The 20,459-nt window shown below is 41.4% G+C and overlaps 1 protein-coding gene across 10 annotated transcripts in view; it reads left to right on the plus strand.

Moving 5' to 3' along the window:
* AMPH (amphiphysin) overlaps window positions 1-20,459 on the plus strand; it is a 232,316-nt gene that overhangs the window by 62,664 nt on the left and 149,193 nt on the right. Inside the window, exon 1 of one of the 10 annotated variants that reach the window (XM_032244462.1) lies at window positions 18,303-20,401. The exons of the other annotated variants lie outside the window; for them this stretch is intronic. The gene's annotated coding sequence lies outside the window, so the exon portion shown is untranslated. Of the gene's footprint in view, window positions 1-18,302; window positions 20,402-20,459 lie in introns of those variants that run through there. 10 annotated transcript variants of the gene reach the window in all.

The raw sequence follows: 20,459 nt of genomic DNA on the forward strand, positions 1-20,459 counted from the left end.
ACCACCTAAATTCACAAATAGCCATTCTTAATTCAGAGGGGTGCCTGAGAACAGAGGCAGTATATTAAATATTGGGAAAGAGACACCTCATTTCCTGTCGATGGCAGTTCATCTTCCATCTATTAGGTAATTGGAGTGAGCTGAATATCTGAGGATTTGGATCATCCCAGCATCTTTGACGGTCTCCTGGTTTTGTGCCATCCTTGGTTCATGATGGTGGGCCTGAGGCGTGGCTTGTCCCTCATCGTCTTTGGGTACCAGCTCTCTGGTCCCCAGATGCACATGCTCGGTGCCTTCTCTCCTCACCTATGCACTGTTCCTCTTACCTCACCTCCAGCCCTCTTACGAAGTCCATGGGGCCACTGCCTTGCCACTTGAGAACTTTTCTCTGCAGCTGCTTTTCTGTCAGGCTGTTCCACAGCCCTCCCATCTCTCACACTGACCCACAAATGAGTCACAGTCTGTATAATCCCTGATCCCCCCTTGATATATGCAGGGGTTCTCTCTCCTCATCTCCACCTAAGTCCAGGGTGATGGATATGAAGCCCCAGACCCATCATCTGAAACTACACAGCATCTAAACCCTAGTTATGCCCTTGCTTTCACATAACTTGGGGAGATATTTTACTTCAACCACATATTTAATTAAAAATGCTAGGAATTTGGCCTAATTCAATAGGGAAACTATGAAAGAACTATTGATGAGACTAACCCTAAAGCATTATTTTATTATTGTAAAAGACTGGAAGCAACCCAAGTGTTTATCAACAAGGGAATGATGACACCAGTTGGGGTCTCTTCACGTGACAAAATATTACGGAGTGATTAAAACTTAGAGGCTTAAATATGTGTGGTGAGGTGATAAAATTCTTAGGATATAATTTGAAGAAAAATATGATTCCAGAAGTGTAAAAATAAACAAATAAGTAATTGCAGTAAAAGAACATAAGGAATATGTCAAATGCTAATGGTGGTGGTTGCTGGTTGTTGAGATAAGAAATTTTTGTTTTCTTTAGACTTTCCATGTTTGGGTAACAGAGCATTTATATGTAAATCAGAATTATCCCTAACACTTTTGGGATTATTTTTGTTTTCAAATATGATTCATTTAAAAATAATGTGTATTATTGCTCTTCTCAAGGTATTTAAAAGTCATGGATCATGTGTAAATCTTTCATTCCTCAAATATTTACTGAGCCCCCAAAAGAAAGACTGGAGCTCACAGCTATTCAGGTCCTAGGGGCCAGATTCTTAGATTCAAAACCCAGTCGTAGTACTTTTTGGTTGTACAACTTTTGGAAAGTTACTTAAGTCAGGCCTTTCCTTTTGTGGAACTCATAGCCTCCTAGTAAAGTGGGGTGTGAATACTCACCAAATACCATAGAATGAAATAATTTAATCATGATGTGTTTATTAAGGCATCTGGCTTAGTAGGTTCTCAAATAGAATTTGAGAATAGTATTTGAGAATAAGTGATTGAAATAAATAAATGAAAAAGAATTGATTTAGAGAATCTTCTCCCCTACAGTAGAGATTGGTTGGTTCTGTGGGGGCATTAATGTGTGCAATTAATAGGCTGCCCTTGGGTGAACCATGGAAAGAACTTATCTATTCACTACTCATTCATTCATTCATTCATTCATTCATTATTCAGTGCTTAACAAGCATCTGCATGTGTAATGGCAGGCCTGAAAAATCTCTTTCTAATGATTTTTCCTTAGAAAATACATTTTAATTCAAATAGGAAAACATAACACGCTTAACAGTTGGTTTCCCAACTAGATGCAAATATGGTTGACTTCAAGGTACTGCAGTTGAATTCAGATACTCGTGGTTATGCTCAGTAAGGAGAACTTACAGAAACATTGAGGTAAGCTGCCTCTGGGACTAATGATGGCTTGAAATGCTGTTTCAACTTAAGATTTACTCCTTTAAAGAAGGGGGAAAAATAAGTGTGAAGACACACTGCTCGCACTGCTTATTTTTGTTTGTTCCTTTTGCTGCGGTATTCTTAATAATGGCATATCACAAATAAAATATGCTTTTGTTTTCCTTTCCTTTCTCTTACATTTTCACTCCTTTTTATCTCCATACCCCTCTCCTCTTCTTCCTCTCTTCTCCCTCTTTTTGTACTCAAATCATGATTCCTTTGAGTATTTTGTTATAAGCCCAGTATTGCCTCAGAGACTGAGACTGTGAGTCTTAACCAGCCCCTCTGGACTTAGGATTCCTCAACTTTTGCCTTGGATCTGTCACTTTCATGGTGTGAAAAGCCTTTAAGTCTTTCTTCCCTTCTTCTTTGCTGTGCCAGTAGGTGATAATACATATTTATGAACTATCGATTCCTTCTTGATGCTGTCAGAGTATTATAAATGGCATCACCCCAATTTAAGACGTGCTTTAAAATTAATTGATTTAATTAGAAGAGGAAACCCCAAAGCAGTTAGCATGGCCTTGCCCTGTCAGACAACTAACTGCGCAGTGCTGCCAGACGATGATGGCTTACCCTTTTGAATGCCAGGTTTATTGGAAAGAATTGAAAGTATCAATGTGTTTTGCTTAGGATTAAACCATTGTTTTTGTTGTTGTTGTTGTTGTTTATCCTCTGTCTAGGGAGGTTACTCCATGCTTACCTTACTGACTTTTTTCTCTTTTGGCCTCACCTTTCCACCCATGAAATGACTTTTTTCTTCCTTTCCTTTATTTCCACCTATGTCACTGGCCCACCTTGTTTTCTACTTGGCTTTCACCTGAAGTCCCACCATTTTTAGAAAAGCCTGGGCTGCCATAATAAAAAAAACATGTAGATTGGGTAAATTGGGTGGTTTAAGCAACAGACAGTTGTTTTCCTCACAAGTCTAAGATCAAGGTGCCAGGAGATTCTGGGTCTGATGAGAAGCCTCTTCCTGGTTTTGCAGGTGGCTGCCTTGCTGTGTTCTTTTATGGCAGAGAGAGGAAATGCTATTGTCTGTTCCTCTCCTTATAAGGATGTTAATCCCATCATGGGGGCTCCATTCCAAAGGACCTCATCTAAACCTATTTGCCTCCCAAAGGCCCCATCTTCAAGTACCATGGCATTGAAGATTAGGGTTTCAACATATGAATTTTGCGGGGACACAAACATTCAGTTCTCAGCACCCTCCTTCATCTGAACCGGAAGTGGTTCCACCTTTCTCCTTCATTTAAGACTCACTCAAGTGGCAGTCACGAAGCTCTGTGGTTTTATTTTTCTCTCCTTTGCTTCTCTCTAAACTTGATAAACTCAGGAATGCCAGCATTTTGCTCTCTCCCTGTCGTGCAGTGCCTAGCACCATGCTTGACACATGTTGGCACTCTCTTTCTTGACTGAGTCAGTGACTGATGCCCAGTGCTGGTACCTCTGGGCTGTACACATGACAGTTTCTAGAGGATAAGACAGGGCTTGCGGTCTAACCTCATGAGAGGAACCAGGTATTGTTTATTTAGCTTGAAATGTTGATAACAATTATACAGCCATACTTTCAGGGCTGGAAGGGAATTTCATGGTTCATTGTTGAACACCTACCTATTTCCAGATGGGGAGATGAATATAGGAGAGGTTCAGTGACTTGCCTGAGATCTCACATGGCAGTGGCCATACACCTGCCCTGTGAGTTTAACCACGTGCCTGCTGTGGGACTTGGTTACTAGCCTTGAAATACTGACTTTTAAGTGCTTCAGAAAAGGCTAAGAGTCTGGTGGTGCTTCATGAAATAGAAAGTTTCCTAGTGAAAGAGTTAACTTGCTTTAATTGAATGGATGGGTTTTTAAAGTTTCCTGATAGCCCAAGTTTGAGAGAACAAGTGATAAATATGTCATTTAGCCAATTGCAGAGCTATCACGGTCTGATTCTAGAGAATAAAATAGCCAGACTGCAGCCTCACTCCAGACCAAGGAAATCAGAATCCCTGAGGATGGGTCTAGTGTATCAGTATTTTTTAGACGCTCCCCACGTGATTCTGCTGTGCTGCAGCTAGCTTGGGAACCACCCTAGGAGAGACACTCAATTCAAAACTTTTGGGAATGAGGTAGGCTGCAAACGACACAAAATAAAACAAACAAACATGCATTGTGCTACTGGCCTGGATGGATTTAGAACAAGTTCTCTTCTTGAACAGATATAACCCATCTAGCAGTGCTGTCTGGAAGAGAGGAATGTGGCCTGAGTCACGTTATGCTACTGATAATACTGCAAAGATGTCAGAGCTTTAGTTTCTACATTCTTGTGCCAGCTAGCCTGCACTGTGTAACAAACCATTCCAAAACTTAGTGGCTAAAAACAACAATCGTTTATCATTTCTCTCCATTCCATGGGCCAGGTGGGAAGTTCTCCTCATCTGGGCTGTCTCAGCTAATATCAGCTGAGGTTGCGAGTGCCACAGCTAGGGCTGGATGCATTGATTGGTGGTTGCATTGTTACTGGCTTGGGCAGTTGGGTGACGTGGCTGTGTATACTGCATCATCTAACAGACTAGCCTGGATTTGTCTGCAGAGAGGAGGGCCTAGGATTCTTTTTTTTTTTTGTGAGACAAAGTCTCACTCTGTTGCCCAGGTAGAGTGCAGTGGCATGATCTCGGCTCACTGCAGCCTCCACCTTCTGGGTTCAAGCAATTCTCCTGCCTCAGACTCCTGAGTAGCTGGGACTACAGGTGCATGCCACCACGCTCAGCTAATTATTTTGTATTTTTAGTAGAGACGGGGTTTCACCATGTTGGCCGGGTTGGTGTCAATCTCCTGACCTTGTGATCCACCCTCAACCTCCCAAAGTGATGGGATAATAGGCATGAGCCACTGTGGCCAGCCGTGCCCAGGATGCTTAAGCAAAAGAAAATATCATCAGGATTAGGGACTTTTCAAGCCTCAACTTGCCTATAGTTTGTTAAATTCTCATTGGCCACAGCAAATCACATGGCTTTCCTCAAATTCAAGGATGAAGAGACAGCCTTCACCTCTTCGTGGGAGAAGCTGCAGGATCACACTGCAAAACCGACTTACATACAGGAAATGAAAGATTTTGTGGGCATTTTTGTAACTACAGTATACCAATGAGCAGAAATCCATATGAAACAGAATTATCTGTGGATGCACACTTATTTTATTATATTGCTTTGTATTTCAAGTGGACTGGCTAGGTGATCTCAGCCACTACTCCATGTAAGCAGGAGCCATAGGTGTCAGTTGTACAAGGAGCATGACAGGGTCTCCTGACTTGAGATGATCCACAAGCTTGTCATCCTGAAGCAGCATTACGTTATTGAAAGCACAGACCTGGATTTCTAGTCCCAGTTCTATCACTTTCTAATTGTGTGACATTAGGCCAATTACTCCAACCTATAAGCCTCAGTTTTCTCATCTGTAAAATGGGATTATGTTATAGTAATGATACCTGCATTATAGGGTATTCATGAGGCTTAAATGAAATAAAGCATGCAGCACTGTTCTTGGCACAGCCTAAGTATTCAGTGAGTGAACTGGAGACAAGGTGGAACTTCCATTTGTTTCTATGGAGTCTGACTCAGGGATCCAGCTGGTTGTGTAAGCCTGTTGTCAGTGAGGGCTGACTGGAGCCTACTGCTGGAATCCCTGTCTCCCCATTCCATTGGGAAACCCAGTGCGCCTGACTTTCTTCCAGGACATTCTGTAGAAACCACTGTCTGTTGTTCCCCATCCTAAAAACTAGATTTACACCTCATCGTCCTTCATCTGTATTCACCTTGTGTGGGTGTGCTGTAATTGAGTCAGGCCTTTGACTGCTCTGTTATTTGCTGTTGCCATAATCAAGAGAGAAGCTGAGGAAATACGGCTGGGTACCTGGTTGTGATTTCAGAAATGTGCCTGCTGGGTTCGCCGACAGGCCACATTACAGAACGCTGGCAGCTGCAAGCTGCACAGTTTATGGGCCTCTAGGAACCTGAGAAGGTTGGAAAACACATGAATTATATAGTTTGACGATGTGAACATGGAAAGTGCATGTCCTTTGTGACTTTCGTTTTTCATTAAATGAACAGTTCTTGGATTCAGAATCTATATATAAATTTTCTTATGTCTTACTATTTCCTGTTTGGTATGTTGCTGCCAGTATAGATTAACAGGGGTGACTATAAATAGAAGAATGCAAAGTAAGCTTCTTTATGCAGGTCTGTTTCTCACATACGTGCCAATTGCAAAAACAGGGCAGTGTTATTGTCTTTCATCAATTGTCACTCTAGATGCCTTTTGTCCCAGTGACCGGCCTGGGTCACTGGCGTCCAGTGTGTCTGCGGGATGTGTCTCAGGACAAACGCTGAACCAGCACCCGTGTCTTTCTAAGGCAACTTTCTTGGAGATGGGAAAATTGTCACATAACATGTCGTTTTACATCTCTTAACCTACAAACGTTACTTTAAAACAAAATGCTTTATGTCGTTCTTAACCAGACGCTTACTAACCACCGTCTCCCTCCTTCCCATCATTGTTTCTGTCTTTCCACCATCCTGCAGATTAAAAATAGCATTAATCGGTGCTTAAAACCGTTCCTTAGATTTAATGTTTGGCATTGGAGACAAGTCCTTAGGTCCAAAAGAGTTTGATTTCTCTGAGCAAGCCTGATGCAGTTTAAAACCAGACCCCTAATTGCAGAGCTCCTTGCCCAAGACGCTCTCTTTAGAATACCAAGCAATGGATTTTGGCCAGGTGCACTCCACCTGCTTCTGTCACTTGTGGGTGGTGCAGAGCCCATGGTATTATGGCAGCCCCAAACCATCAATTTATCGTCCTTGAGCTGTGTGTTGTGGAACCCGATCAAGAGCCATTTGTTATATGTTCTTGATTAGATCAACTCTCTAGAAACTGTGCTTAGAGTTTTCAGGAAGACACTTTGAATCAATATGGAGCACTCTGAAAATTCATAGGCAGTTTTGTGGTCACTTTGTCTTGCAGTTTTTACCTCTTAAATGTTTCTTTAATCTTTCTTTCCTTTCCTGTATTTTTCTTCATATCACATGAAATATATATATTTTTTGATTCAGATCCTCATAGTCACCCAGGCTGGAGTGCAGTCCTCCCACCTCAGCCTCCCGAGTAGCTACAGCATGTGCCACCATGCCTGGCTACTTTTTGTTATTTTTAGTAGATACTGGGTTTTGCTATGTTACTCAAGCTGGTCTCAAACTCATGGACTCAGGCAATTCACCTGCTCTGGCATCCCAAAGTACTCGAATAAAATACTATTTAAAATTATTATTATTTACTGTCTCTCACAATAGAATATAAATTCCATGAGGGAAGGGCCTTTGTCTTGTTCACAGCTGTATCTCTAGAGATTAGAGCAGGGCCTGGTGTATTAGTCCATTCTCATACTGCTAATAAAGACATATCAGAGTCTGGGTAATTTATAAAGGAAAGATGTTTCATTGACTCACAATTCAGCATGGCTTGGGAGGCCTCAGGAAGCTTACAATCGTGGTGGAAGGGGAAACAAACATCCTTCTTCACGTGGCAGCAGCAAGAAGAATGAGTGCCCAGTGAAGGGGAAAACCCCTTATACAACCATCAGATCTTGTGAGAACTCACTCACTATCATGAGAACTGGGACAGTGGGAAACTGCCTCAGTGATTGAGTTATCGCTACCTGGTCCCTCCCATGAAATGTGAGGATTATGGGAACTACAATTCAAGGTGAAATTTGGGTGGGGACCCTGGAAAAACCACATCACCTGGCCTAGGAACTACTATACCCAAAGCTGTGTAACTACTATAGCTGTTTCGCTTTCATGTAATCATGTGAAGTTTAAGTAGTTGTGGAATGAATGAATGGATATAGCTATTCCTATACCTTGGTTCCCTTTCTCTTTCTTGCCTGCTGTTTTGTCCCATGCTTCCCTTGCTTCCCATCCCAATCGGTCCTCTACACAGCTGTTCTGGACCGTATCATCCCCTTGTCCTCCTCAAGGGATCCCCGTTGCTCTTGGGAATTTTGCATCATGGTCTAATGACAGTGAGCTGACACATGGCATTATTCTGTGCTCATGCTTCTCTTTCTTGTCTCTCTTTCATTCATTTATCCAGGTCAGTTTGTTTGAGCATATGTATGCTCAGATACTGAGCATAGTACCCAAGAGTTAGTTTTTCTCCCCTTGCCGTCCTCCATCCCTCCCGCTCTAATAGTGCCCAGTGTCTGTTGTTGCCATGTTTATGTCTAGCACATAATGGTGATAGCAGTATACCAGACAAAGCCCTTTCCCTCATGGAACTTATGGTGGAATGGGGAAACAGATAACAAAGGAGGAAACAACTGCATCAATAATGTAGTGACTTTGCTGTGATGAAAAATAAAGAAGAGCAGGGGGCAGAGAGTGCAGGGGTGAAGGGAGGTGAGAGCGATGTGCTTTCTCCTTTGCCGGAAGCACTTTTCCCCTCCTTTCTGCCTGAGTCGCTCCCAGTTATCCTTTAAGAAGAAATCTGGAGGCCTTCCTTGACTGCGGGACTAGGGTGAGTGAGGGCCTTCCCTGGTGTCACCCCGTATCTGGTGAGTGAGCCCATCAGGCACAGCTGGGCTTTACACTTACTTCATTTCTGAAACCCCGTCTCAACTGTGAGCTCCTGAAGGCCTGGCCCGGGTCTCATTCATCATTTTTTCTCTTATGCCTAGCAGGGTCTGGGATACAGCAGGTGTCTAATAACAGTAAAAGTTATGCAATGCTCACATCAGGGCTTCAGCTAGTATTTTCTTTAAGGGAACCAAAAGACAGCAGGAATTAGATCACTTTTTTTTTTTTTCAAAAGGTTGGGATGTTCTTTTCAAGGTTAAGTTTTATTGAATAGCTTTCTTTTTCTTTTCAAATTAAAAAACATTTATTTTCTTTTGATTTTTATTTTAAATATTTATTTAATTTTTATTTTACATTCAGGTGGCACACATGCAGGTTTGTTGCCTGGGTATATTGTGTGATACTGAGGTTTAGGGTGCAATGGATTCTGAGCATAGTACCCAATAGTTAGTTTAGCCTCCTCCTTCCCTCCTCCTTCTCTGCCGGCTCCAGTAGACCCCAGTGTCATTGATGCCATCTTTATGTTCATGTGTACCCAGTGTTTAGCTCCCACTTACAAGTGAGAACATGCAGTATTTGGCTTCCTGAGTACTTTTTTTTCTAGTTTCCAAAGTATATATGCTTATGGAACATTTGGAAAACACTACGAATTATGAGAAAAAAAGTGAGAAAACTATAATTAGATTCCTGTAGACTTTAGGAAGTGGAAACATACATGCTGCATAGCCTTCAGCTCTCTCTCTCTCTCTCTGTAATTTTCATAATTTTCTTATTATCATATGGCATTTTTCACATAATAAAATACTGTGAACATTTTCCTCTGTTTCTGAATATTCTGGAAATGTGTTATTAAGCATAGCATTCTTTATTGTACTGTTCCTTAGAGCCTAACCCATGGGAATTCTTTGAAGATGGGGCTGAAGTTAAATTCTTCCAGAGGAGATTTTTGTTTGCCAAGGCCAACCCTTGCAGGTATCATTAATGAGGGGAGTATGTATTCATCAGCTCAGGACTGCTTTATTATGCATGTATGTATGTATGTGTGTATGTATTTTTAAAGACAGGGTCTCTCTCTCACCCAGGCTGGAGTACAGTGGCACAATCATAGCTTACTGCAGCCTCAAACTCCTGGGCTCGAGCAATCCTTCTGCCTCAGCTTTCTGGGTAGCTGGGACTACAGACATGTGCCTCCATGCTTGGCTAATTTTTTTTCTAATTGTTTTAGAGACAGATTCTCACTACGTTACCCAGGCTGGTCTTGAATACCTGGCCTTAAGTGATTGTTCACTGGTCTCCCAAAGAACTGCATTAAATGAGATTCTCCACTTGAGGTTCTAACTCTTGCCCTGACATGGGACTGTGGACCTCAAATGCCTGTGGCCAAGTTAGGCTCACCACTTCAAGGAAAGGGTTTCTTTCCACTTTTCCGAATAGTCGGGTCAAAACAGGCAACTTTTCATATGCTCTCCTTCTGGGGACAGGTATAATTCTAATTCACCATTTACAAGTAAATTAATTCACACTGAAAATGTAGCCCCTTAGGGTCTTATCCTTATGCAGGTTAAGGTTGGGGAGAAGAGGGTATACATCTCCTGGTAGACTTCTCACTCTGGCTTAGCCATATCTAAACTTTATCTCTGGTTGATTCCACCAGTGCAGCTGTTAAAACAGTGAAAGATGCCCTCCAGGCCAAAGCCTCCCAGACCATTCTGTTGGCTTTCTGGAATTCCTGACTCCTTGCTAGCTCAGCAATGCATTGAAAACAATGCGTATTATATTTTGTCTGGAAATTTTGAGAGGGAGGGATGTTCTGGGTTTCTAGCCCACTCACAATGTAGTAAGTAGAAACGCCAGTAATATATTTAACTCCCTATTTTTGGATATTTAGTTTGTCATTACTGTTTTGCTATCATAAGTAAAGTATTTATAATGAACATTCTTATAGTCCTATCTTTGGGCATATCTTTGATTATTTTTAAAGCATATTTATAGAAGTATGGTTGCTGGGTCAATAAGTATAGACATTTTAAGAGATTTTGATAAATGCTGCCAAAGTATACTCAGAAAGACTAACTCAAATTGTGACTTCACAAAAAATGCTCGTTTATTTATTTTCGCCCTTTAGAGAACACGATTGTGAATTCTTCTGGGACTTACACATGGAGCAGACAGGAAGGCCCAGGATGTGTTTGGCGTTATTTGAGTTTCAGATTTACCCAGTTATCTACTGAATTTGGGAAGCCACCAGAAATCATCATGGGCACAAATCCAAGATTCCTCATGGGCTTCAAAGGGAAAGAGATTTGGGTGGGCCTGATGGAAATGCCCAGAATGTGGCTCTGTGCACCTTCCTGGTGTCAGGAAGCTAGTCCCAGCCAGGCAAGTGAAGTGGAGGAGTGTGGACAATGGAATGTGATGTGGCGGAAAGGATGCAGCTGGGGCCGCAGGTCCCTAAGGCCCTAGCACCTTATGAGGAGTGCTCTTTTGGAGGCAGAGTCTAGTGATGCTTAAGGAGCCCCAGCTTTTTGGCTGTAAATTCTCTTATAAGCTCAATACTCTTAGCAGCTCTGGTGAAACCAGGAAATGATGTTTTTTTATCTGTAACAAAAACAAAACTCTTTTTTAGCCTGCAGAGTTGGAGGATGAGACTCCAAGCATGTGATCCCAGCCCTGCCCAGAGGGTTTTGCTGTGAAAACCACCAGACTCCAATGTATATCAATGTGAATTTTGGAGTCTTATTTCACAGAAATCAAATTCTGGCAGCACTCAAACCCCATCAAGTGTAGTGAAAGCTCAGGAGGACAGTATTTAATCTGAATAAATATCTGTTCCCCTTCCTTGGGTGCAGGCTTGTTTTGCAGTTAGGACTTTCAAACTTTGACTCAATGTAATATATATTTAAATGCACACTGCTTGGTGTGCTTTAAAATGGCACTTGTGAACCCTCGGTAACCTATTTCCAGATTTTTTTTTTATTCTGTGACTGTGTATTTGCATGTGTGTTTTAAAACTACAAGAAGGTTGCCCACAGCCCCCTTGGGCTCAGGATAGGTACACTGGAGCAATGTTGATCCCCAGGGACAGAGACGGTCTGGTACTCCGTCAGTTCAGCAGGCAGGAAGCAGAGTTCAGCTCAGATGGTTCAAGAGGCTTTACTGCATGGACTGTTTGTGGAAGTGTGGGAAGTATTAGGGGAATCAACAGTGGAGTTGAGGCCCCCAAAGACCAGTAACAATTGCACGAAGCTGTTAGCCCTGGAAGGGTGGAAGAGGCAAGGAGAGAAAATGGTACACCTGGTCCCAGTGAGATCAGACATCATAAAGGAGAGGTCTCCAGACAGGTGTGAAGTGACCTAGTCACTGGAAATAGCTCAAAGCAGGATGGAGCAGGGCCTGTCCTTTCCTCTCCTGCTGGTGTCTCCCACTGGCCTGTTAGGATCAAGGGAACCTGGGGAATGCAGTCCATTGACTCAGTCCCCCAGGGCACAGGGAACAGCAGAGATGGGATTCGGGGCTGGCAGAAGGTTGAATCTTTGTCTCTGGAAGGTCTCAATGTACATGTGTTTTACAGATAGTTTTATTTAATTAGTTGTCACTTGATAGTAAAATAGTATTGGACAAAGAGAAGAGGAGATGAGAAAACTTTAACTTCTACTTGGCAGAGCGGGGTCAAGGTCATGAACCTTTCCCAAAGCTCTTCTTCTCCCTTATTTGAGCCTTCCTGATATTAAATTATTTACACAGGAAAATTAATTATGCTGATGTATGCATCCTAGTAACCTGATGAACACCTGGCAGGGATTATAATGTAGAGATTCTGTTTGGGCACAAGTAGTCTTCAGGACCCTGGCTGGAGACGCAGGTCAGTAAACAGGAGGCAAGGAGACTCACAGAGCCTTGGTGACTTATTCCAGGTGATAGAGCTTAGCTTGCACTTGGCCAAATCAAGACCTCTAATTATTATCTCATGTTGCTTACTTCTGGGTGTTGTATAAATTGGGTATTAAAATAATTAATCCTAAGGAATGTGCATAGGGATTTGCCCACATCTGACAAATGGGAGAAGTTCTGGTGGTCATCAAAATGATCTGTGCAGACCTCCTGTATCAGAAGCCTGCCAGGCCGTCCTCATGCCAGCCAGGCCCAGGAGCTCTGTTTTCGAAGTGCTGGGTGTCCTAGGGTCTGGATCTCTAGGGTGTGGCCCAGAGGTCCCTCCACGTGTATTTGGTGTACAGATCAGTTTTGCAGGATACTTATTTTCGACAAAAGTGTTCTCTTTTCAGAAAAGAAACATTGGAGAACACTACAGTCTGCATCTTCCTCTTGAAGATTCAAAATGTACTTGGCATATTAAGGCTGTATGAAGTTTTCTAGTTTCCTGGATAATTGTCTTTGAGAGTGAATTAAATAAATTTGCACTTTTTATCTTTTGTTTTTCCAACTGGTTATGTAACCCTTTAGTTTGGCCCTTACTACTCAGGGGAGTGTATGTCCACCCCATATTCTAAATTTCAAAGGAATTTAGGAATTTACAAGGAAGTACATTTCAGTTGCCCACACACCCATGTTGATTCCTGAGTGTGATGCAGACATTTCTTTACTTTTCCCATTTTCTAACAGTTTGTTGCTTAACAACCTAGGCAGCTACCTGGGATGTACAACCACGATATTTCTCTCTCTCACTCTTTGTTTCTCTCTTCCTCTCTCCTCTGTTTCTCTCTCCTCTCTCTCTTTCTGTTTCTCTCTTCCTCTCTCCTCTCCTCTCCTTACCATCCTTTGGCTCTTCACCCACATCCCTGGGTCCATGGGTCACTGGGGAAGGTATTTGCACTATTTAGGTCCTGGTCATCCTTGGAGGATGTGTAGCCCTTCAGATTCCTTAGAGAGACATTTATACAAAATGAAACTTTCTCCTGCTAACACTGGCCGCCTTCCACAGCATAATGTAAGTATACTGTATACTAACAAAGTCTGGGGACTCCCAATAAGATGTGACAGGGGAAAGGAAAAAGGAAAGAAGGCAATAAGTGATGGGGAGAGAAAACCTGCATTTACTTCATTGACTATTCTTCCTATTTGCAGACGCTCAGGACGGGGCAGACATGGTGCCTTGTTCACAGCCACGTGCTGAGGAGGCATTTGGTTGCTGATTGCTCTTTAGGTTTTGGAGGAAGAAGTGAAGATTGGTTCAGTGTTAATGATGCTATGGCACACAAACTATTGGGTTACAGCCTATTTCTTATTTTATGTAAACAGTCATTGTAGGACATTTGACATAGGTTTGCAGTTATTTATGAATATGATTGCCTGATTTTAAAATCTCCTGTTTACAATCTGAGTTGCTTGAAACACTGGTTTTGAAATCCAAAACCAGATGCAGCTCATCTGGTTTCAGTTGTTGTTTCCACATGAAAGGGCGGGATCATCCGCAGAGGTTTTGAGCAAGCCAGTGATGCCTTATCATTTTGGGTCATGGTCAGGAATAGCTTCATGGATGTTAGTGTTTCATTTATGTGAAGTTTTTGAATGTCACTGAGCCAGAAATTCAAATTTAATTCACATTTTTAGTACAAAAATGTGACTAATCAGACTGATTCCCCTTCCTGTGGAGTGATTTGCAGAATTATCTTTTTATAAAAATCTAATTGTGATGGCTTCATTAAAATGCAAATTAAACCACAAACAACCAAAACCCAGTCAACTATCCAAAACACTTACCATTTGGAAATATTTCCATCCTCTGCTTTAATAGACGTCAGAGACTTGGAAAGGTGAGTGGTGGAAGAGGGATGAGGGTTGGTAAATTACCTCATGGGTACGCTGGAAGTCCTGACTTCGCCACTATGCAGTGTACCCGGGTAACAAAATGGCACTTATATACCCGAAATCTGTAAGAACAATTTAAGAAAGGGAATGAGGGAAATGCTAAACAGAGTTCATGCATTCATTTTAATAACCAGCATTCGTGGTGTATCCTGTGATCATTACAGCTTCAATCTGATTATCTGATCTTTGTCTGCATCTACAGCAAAGGCCCAGAATAATGACACTGGTTCTTCCATTTACCTTTAGGGCTTGACATTGAGTTTGTAATTTAGAACAGGCTCTCCAAACTTGAGTACACAGATGAATTGCATGGGAATCTTGTTACATTGCAGATTGCACTCTGCAATAGGGCCTGGGCTGATGCTGGTGTGAGGACCACTTTTAAGTGGCAAGGATTTAGAGGAAGAAACGTAAGTGGATGAAAGGATTTCATCGAATATACTTATTGCTTCATACATTCATCAAGATGACCAATTTATTCTTGGAAGCTATGCTATAACAAGAATTGGAAGTATTTACTACTTTCAGATAACCAAGATGTCGTATTGATCAGACTACAACATTCTGTCAATGTTGAAACTAATCAAATATTAGGTGTTAAAAATTATGACTTTAACGGATACATGGGAGTGGAATAACAAAACCCAAAGCTTTAGAAAGCAAATATATCTTGATAATTTTAAATAGAAGGCAGAGAAATATTTCTATATTATTTCATATAATAAGATGTGGAACCAATATATCCCATGAACCTAAAGTAATTATCTTGTGAGAATGCAGTTTCCATTTTGTCTTAGTAACATGGTCAGTTATTTATCTGAAAACAGTCCAGCTTTTTTCTACACTGATTTTTATAATACCTTACAGCCCCTATGCTTTACATCAAGATCATATGTGAGATTTGATTTCCCTGTGGACATGAAATAAGGCTCATAGGAAGTTAGTTGTTTGTTGTTGTTTAGTTTTAGTATGCTTAATCTTTACTAGGTATTAAGGTCAAAGGGTTTGAGTGAAACTACCTGTTTAGCAGGGCAGAAATAACTCATCCCATTTTCAGTTTTGTATTCTGAAAGTTGGGCTTCTTGTCTCTAAAGAGCTTTGGAGTGGGATGTAGCATCCTTTCTTTATTCTCCTTTTTTCCAAAAATTGTTTTGACTTTTCTGCATCTTTTTCCTTTCCATGTGATTTTGAGAATTAGCTTGTTAATTTCTTCAAAAGAGCCAGTTGAGATGTTGATTGTGATTGTCTTGCATTCTCAATGGAGGAAAGTCAACATCTTACCAATATTGATGAAGCTATGTTGTGTAAAATTTTGTAATAAGTCTTACAGTCATTAAAAGGGGAAAAACAACGTATGCCCTTTTGATACAGCAGCTGGAAAGAAATTATTTAGGCAGATAGTGAAGGTAAAGGAGTCCTTGGCAAGACTTTTAACAAAAAAATAAAGCCTTCAAATTGTTTCTTTTCTGAAAAAGATCAGCCTGAACAATTGAGCTGCCAACATAGATGAGCAAGCTGGAGGCATGCACAGGTGAATGCAGGCAGCTTTGCCAATAGCAAAAGGCTATCTGAGAGCCAGGCGTGTTCCACATGGAGGCTCCATCTTCCATTTCTTTGTCACCATGTGAAACATAAAAAAAAGCTGGCAACATGGCGCTGGCCAGATAGATAACTCATCTGCATAATAGAAGATGAGGGTGAGGCGGCCAGCTTCTTTGTGCACTATGCAGACGGCACACTTAGTCCCAACCAGTACTTCACGTGCTATGAAAATGGCACACCTGGTCCAACCAATCTTTCATGCCCTATGTGAATCAGACACCACCCCCTAAAGCTCATCTATGAAATCTCCTGCACTTCACTGTGGACCGGAAAACCTGCTTGGTATCCCTCACTCTGCAGTGCAGACCTTTTCTCTTTCCTTCACCTATTAAACCTCCTCTCTTACGCTCACTCCTTGTGTGTTTATAACCTTGATTTCCTTGGCATGGAAAAATGAACCTTGGGTATTACTTCACATGAATGGTACCACTTCACTCTGGGTGCCTTCAATCAAAGGACATATGAAAGGAAAATTAATCATAGGACCCCAAAATCACTAAGCCAAGGGAAAAATCAAGTTGACAACTGTGTCAGGCAAACTTGCTTCCATTTTCTTCCTATATAAGATAGTTATTTAATACAAAGATAAAAAAGCTACATACCTCCCTCATAATTTGCCTACAAGAAAATTTCTAGTAGCAAAGGACAGACAGAACTCAGCCATCCCTCTGAGGCTCACATGAGACAATTGCATATATCTGATTGCTTCCTCTGCCCTATTGTTTCACTAAGCCAGTGAAGGCATAAAGGACTATTTCTGTAAGTTTCATGTTCAGTGAAAGTCTATTCAGAAACTCAAAAGAATGCAACTGTTTGTCTCTCATGTACCTATGATCTAGAAGCCCCCTTCTCCACCTCAAGTTGTCCTGCCCTTCTAGGGGAACCAATGTACTTATTACATGTATTGACTGATGTCTCATGTTTCCCTAAAATGTATAGAACCAAGCTGTGCTCCGACCACTCTTGGGCGCATGTCATCAGGACGTCCTGAGGCTGTGTCATGGCGTGTCCTTAACCTTGGCAAAATAAACTTCCTAAGTTGACTGAGACTTGTCTGAAAACATCCTACCAAACACTTTTTCATGATAATTATCCTTTGTCAACTGCTGGGCTTATGTTCCTGAAAAGTGTGTGGTTGGCAAACTCCATTGTTGTGGGATTAGTATACTCAGGCTTGCTTACTATGCAAATTGTTTTTGGTCTGGTGAATTGTACTGGTTTGTTTCTGGACCATTTTTACGGTGTAATGCACAGTGATGCTTTTTTAGAAGTGCGTTGGATTGTTTTAATTCATTACTTCTCATAGTTGAAGGGTAAAAAGTAGCGGAAGATTTTGAGCTAGGAATTTTGACACCCAAATTATATTTCTGGATTCCCTGTGGGGAGGGTTATGGGAAACCAGCGAGGGATCTAAGGGCAGTGGAGGCTTCTGGGGACATTTTCCCCCGGGTCTGAAAGCAAGGGGTGGGAGCTTTTATCAAAATGTATGGAGAGGAGATGCAGTTTTTGGGGCCGTCTGAAAGGCAACAGGGTGAATCCTGCTAGTGGTGGCTGCCTGGGAGATAGTCAGGGGAACCAGCGCCCAGACCTCTCCCTCCTCCCACCTTTGCCCACCCTTGCATCTCCTGCCGATGCTTGCTGATGGTTGAGGTTAGAGGGAAGCCAGAGGGCCTAGGCAGGATGCGGTTCTTAGGGATTAGCTTCCTGGAGCACCCAGCAGTGTGGAGAAGGGTGGAGTATGGATCTGGAGGGGCAACTGGAGAGAATTCAGCACAGAAGTGTCTGTCAGTATTTAGAGATGATGTGAACAGCTAGCGAAATGCAATTCCAGTATCATATTTTACTTAGCTATATGCAAGGCTGGTAGTTGTGTCACCCAGAGTCACCAGAATACAGTTCTGTTCTTCCTACCCATCTATCATGCAGTCATTCTTATACACCAGACACTGCGTCTTGAAACATCCCCCTGTGGTATACTTAAATAGCAAACAAGAGAGCGTGATAATATTGCCCAAAGTACATACTGTAAACACAATAGTTCTTTGAAGTCCCAATTTTATTTTAAAAACTCCTGCAGGTTTTATATTCAACTTTTTTATTATAAAATATCCATATTAATCATATGAACATGGAAATTTCAGTTTGAGAAGCTCAAATCTGAAACATTGGCCTCCTACGAAATACTGTTGAATAGTTTTTTTTTTTTTTTTTTTTTTTTAGAAATTCACTTCATGCAGATCAGACTTTAAAACATCTGCATAAAATGGAAAATCAAAGCACAGATCAAAATATAAAAAGGTATACAAAAATAATTAGTGCTTCAGAAATTCATCCATTTGTCTGTTTATTCATTTGTGTTGATTGCCTATTCTGCTGCTAAGAAGTATTTTCAGCTTTTGGTACCCAGAGCTGGAAGCTGTGTGCTCTGACACAGGAGGCCTCAGACAGCCAGAAGGGCAGCATCTCTCTGCTGCCTTCTCTTACCCTCTGTCCAAGTTCTCAAGGAAGGTTATAAAGGCACTCAGAGTTCCTTCCCAAGCAATCTTTAGAAAATGACCAAATATGAACAAACTGAACTGAAAATATTGTGTCCAGGCTTCAGTTAGGAGTCATTACCAGAGGAAGTAGGGCTTGGTTTTTTAGTCTACCAGCAATCGTCTCCTTTTACTTCTTCTTTTTTTTTTTTTAACTTCCATTTGAACCTACAATATGTGTAGAATTTGTTTTGTATCAGGTCATTTTTATTTTTGGATCAATAAACATTAAAGATAGAAACTGTCGTGAAATTGCCTTTGTGATGACGGACATCCTGTTGGATCTCTCTGAAATCCTCGCTAAGTATGAGCCCTGGTGTGTGTGTGGCATGTTGCATGGCATTTAGGGGACCACTTAAGAACCTGTGGAATTTTGGTTGTTCCTTACTCTGAGGTTGTGCAGAACATCTCCTAATCTGAGATTATGCAGAACATTTTCTTTCAAAAGTTATGTAAGTACCCTATAACCTATCTCTTTTTCTTCATTTATGGTATGTTTATGAGACAAATTACCAAATGGCATTATTTAATAAAAGCAGGAAGAAAGTTTCCTCAAAGAGGATGGGTGGCCTTCCTCATGTCACTCAGTGGCCCCAGCCAAGACCTCAGTGGAAATTTTGGTGTGAGAATTCTGATCACATTATTCTTTCTAACAAATCAAACCAAATCAACCCTTTGCCCCTGCAAACAAACCACGATTTCAAATAGCTTTAAGTCTTGAAAATAAATTTTAACGGGGAGAAAGCAAGCTGTTCTTGGTATGAAGCCAGATCCACCCATAGTCCCCAGACCCAGATTTTTCTATTCAGGAAGACAGGCATTAGCAGATTTAATGGTAGCATTTGGTCAGGTTTGAATGGGGTCACATGGAAGGATTCCATTTCCTGCTGCTGCAAAAGCCTGCTCAGATGTGAGAAGCCAGCAGTAAAAATGATTTCTAGGAATGTAGACTGCAACTCTAAGCTTTCTTGGTTGCATTGGCAACATTGTTGGCACATGTGTGGTTCTTGGAATTATAGAATTGCTTGAGAGACACTTATTGAGCTGCAGAAAGAGAGTTGCCAGCAAATAATGCTCTAAGCACAGATAATTCTATAGACTTTGCAGTGTCCCTTTAGCTCTAAAAGATCTATCTGTATCATAGAAGGTTGAAAATGTGAGCTTTTCAAAACATGTAGCTTTCTTTAATAATCCCTTCCATTGGATCAACTGGAAGATCTAAGCTCCCTGTCAGCCCTTTCATATTGTAACTTACAGTGAAGACAGGAAGTCAAGGATAAAAGAAAGAATTAAGCCTCATTAAACACTTTTCAGGTCAGGCTAGGAGCTTTTGCTGGTGTTCTCACTCAGTCTTCTTAGGTTGGTATTCTCCCATTTCTAAAGATGAAGAAACTGAGGCGCAACCAAGTTAAACATTTTGCAATTATCCAGCTCTCAAAAGTGATCAAGTGAGGCCCAGTTTTATTGGATTTTAACACTTAATTTCTTTCCACTTGTACCCATTACATCTCTTAGAATTCAGTCATTCTTCACCTTATTGAAGCCAGGAGACCCCCCCTCCCCTCCTGATAAAAGGCACAGCCATATTATATTAGTCACAATTCCAGGCCCTTCCTGGACATCTTGAGATCTATTCATGGACCCCAGATATAGAACCCAGTGTCTATAGAGAAGCCATGGTCATTTGTGTTTTCCTCCAAGAAGACAGCCAGCTGGTGTTTATGTTACTCACTCTTCAGGCCTCAATTGAAGAGATACTGTGTTAATGTGATTGTTCCTGTTGTTTTATCTTCATCAAAGAAAGGGAAAGCTACCCCTAGGGAGTAGCTGTAGAATCACAGAATCTCAGGATAGATGTGTACTTAGGAATCATCCACAATCCCCTATCTTCAGGTACTTAAAGATTGCTTAATATTATGTGTTAGGACATAACTGGTTCTAGTAGCTAACA

The sequence above is a fragment of the Sapajus apella genome, unplaced genomic scaffold (assembly GCF_009761245.1).
Source record: "Sapajus apella isolate SASKATOON/1434 unplaced genomic scaffold, GSC_monkey_1.0 scaffold54, whole genome shotgun sequence".
Lineage (NCBI taxonomy): Eukaryota > Metazoa > Chordata > Mammalia > Primates > Cebidae > Sapajus > Sapajus apella.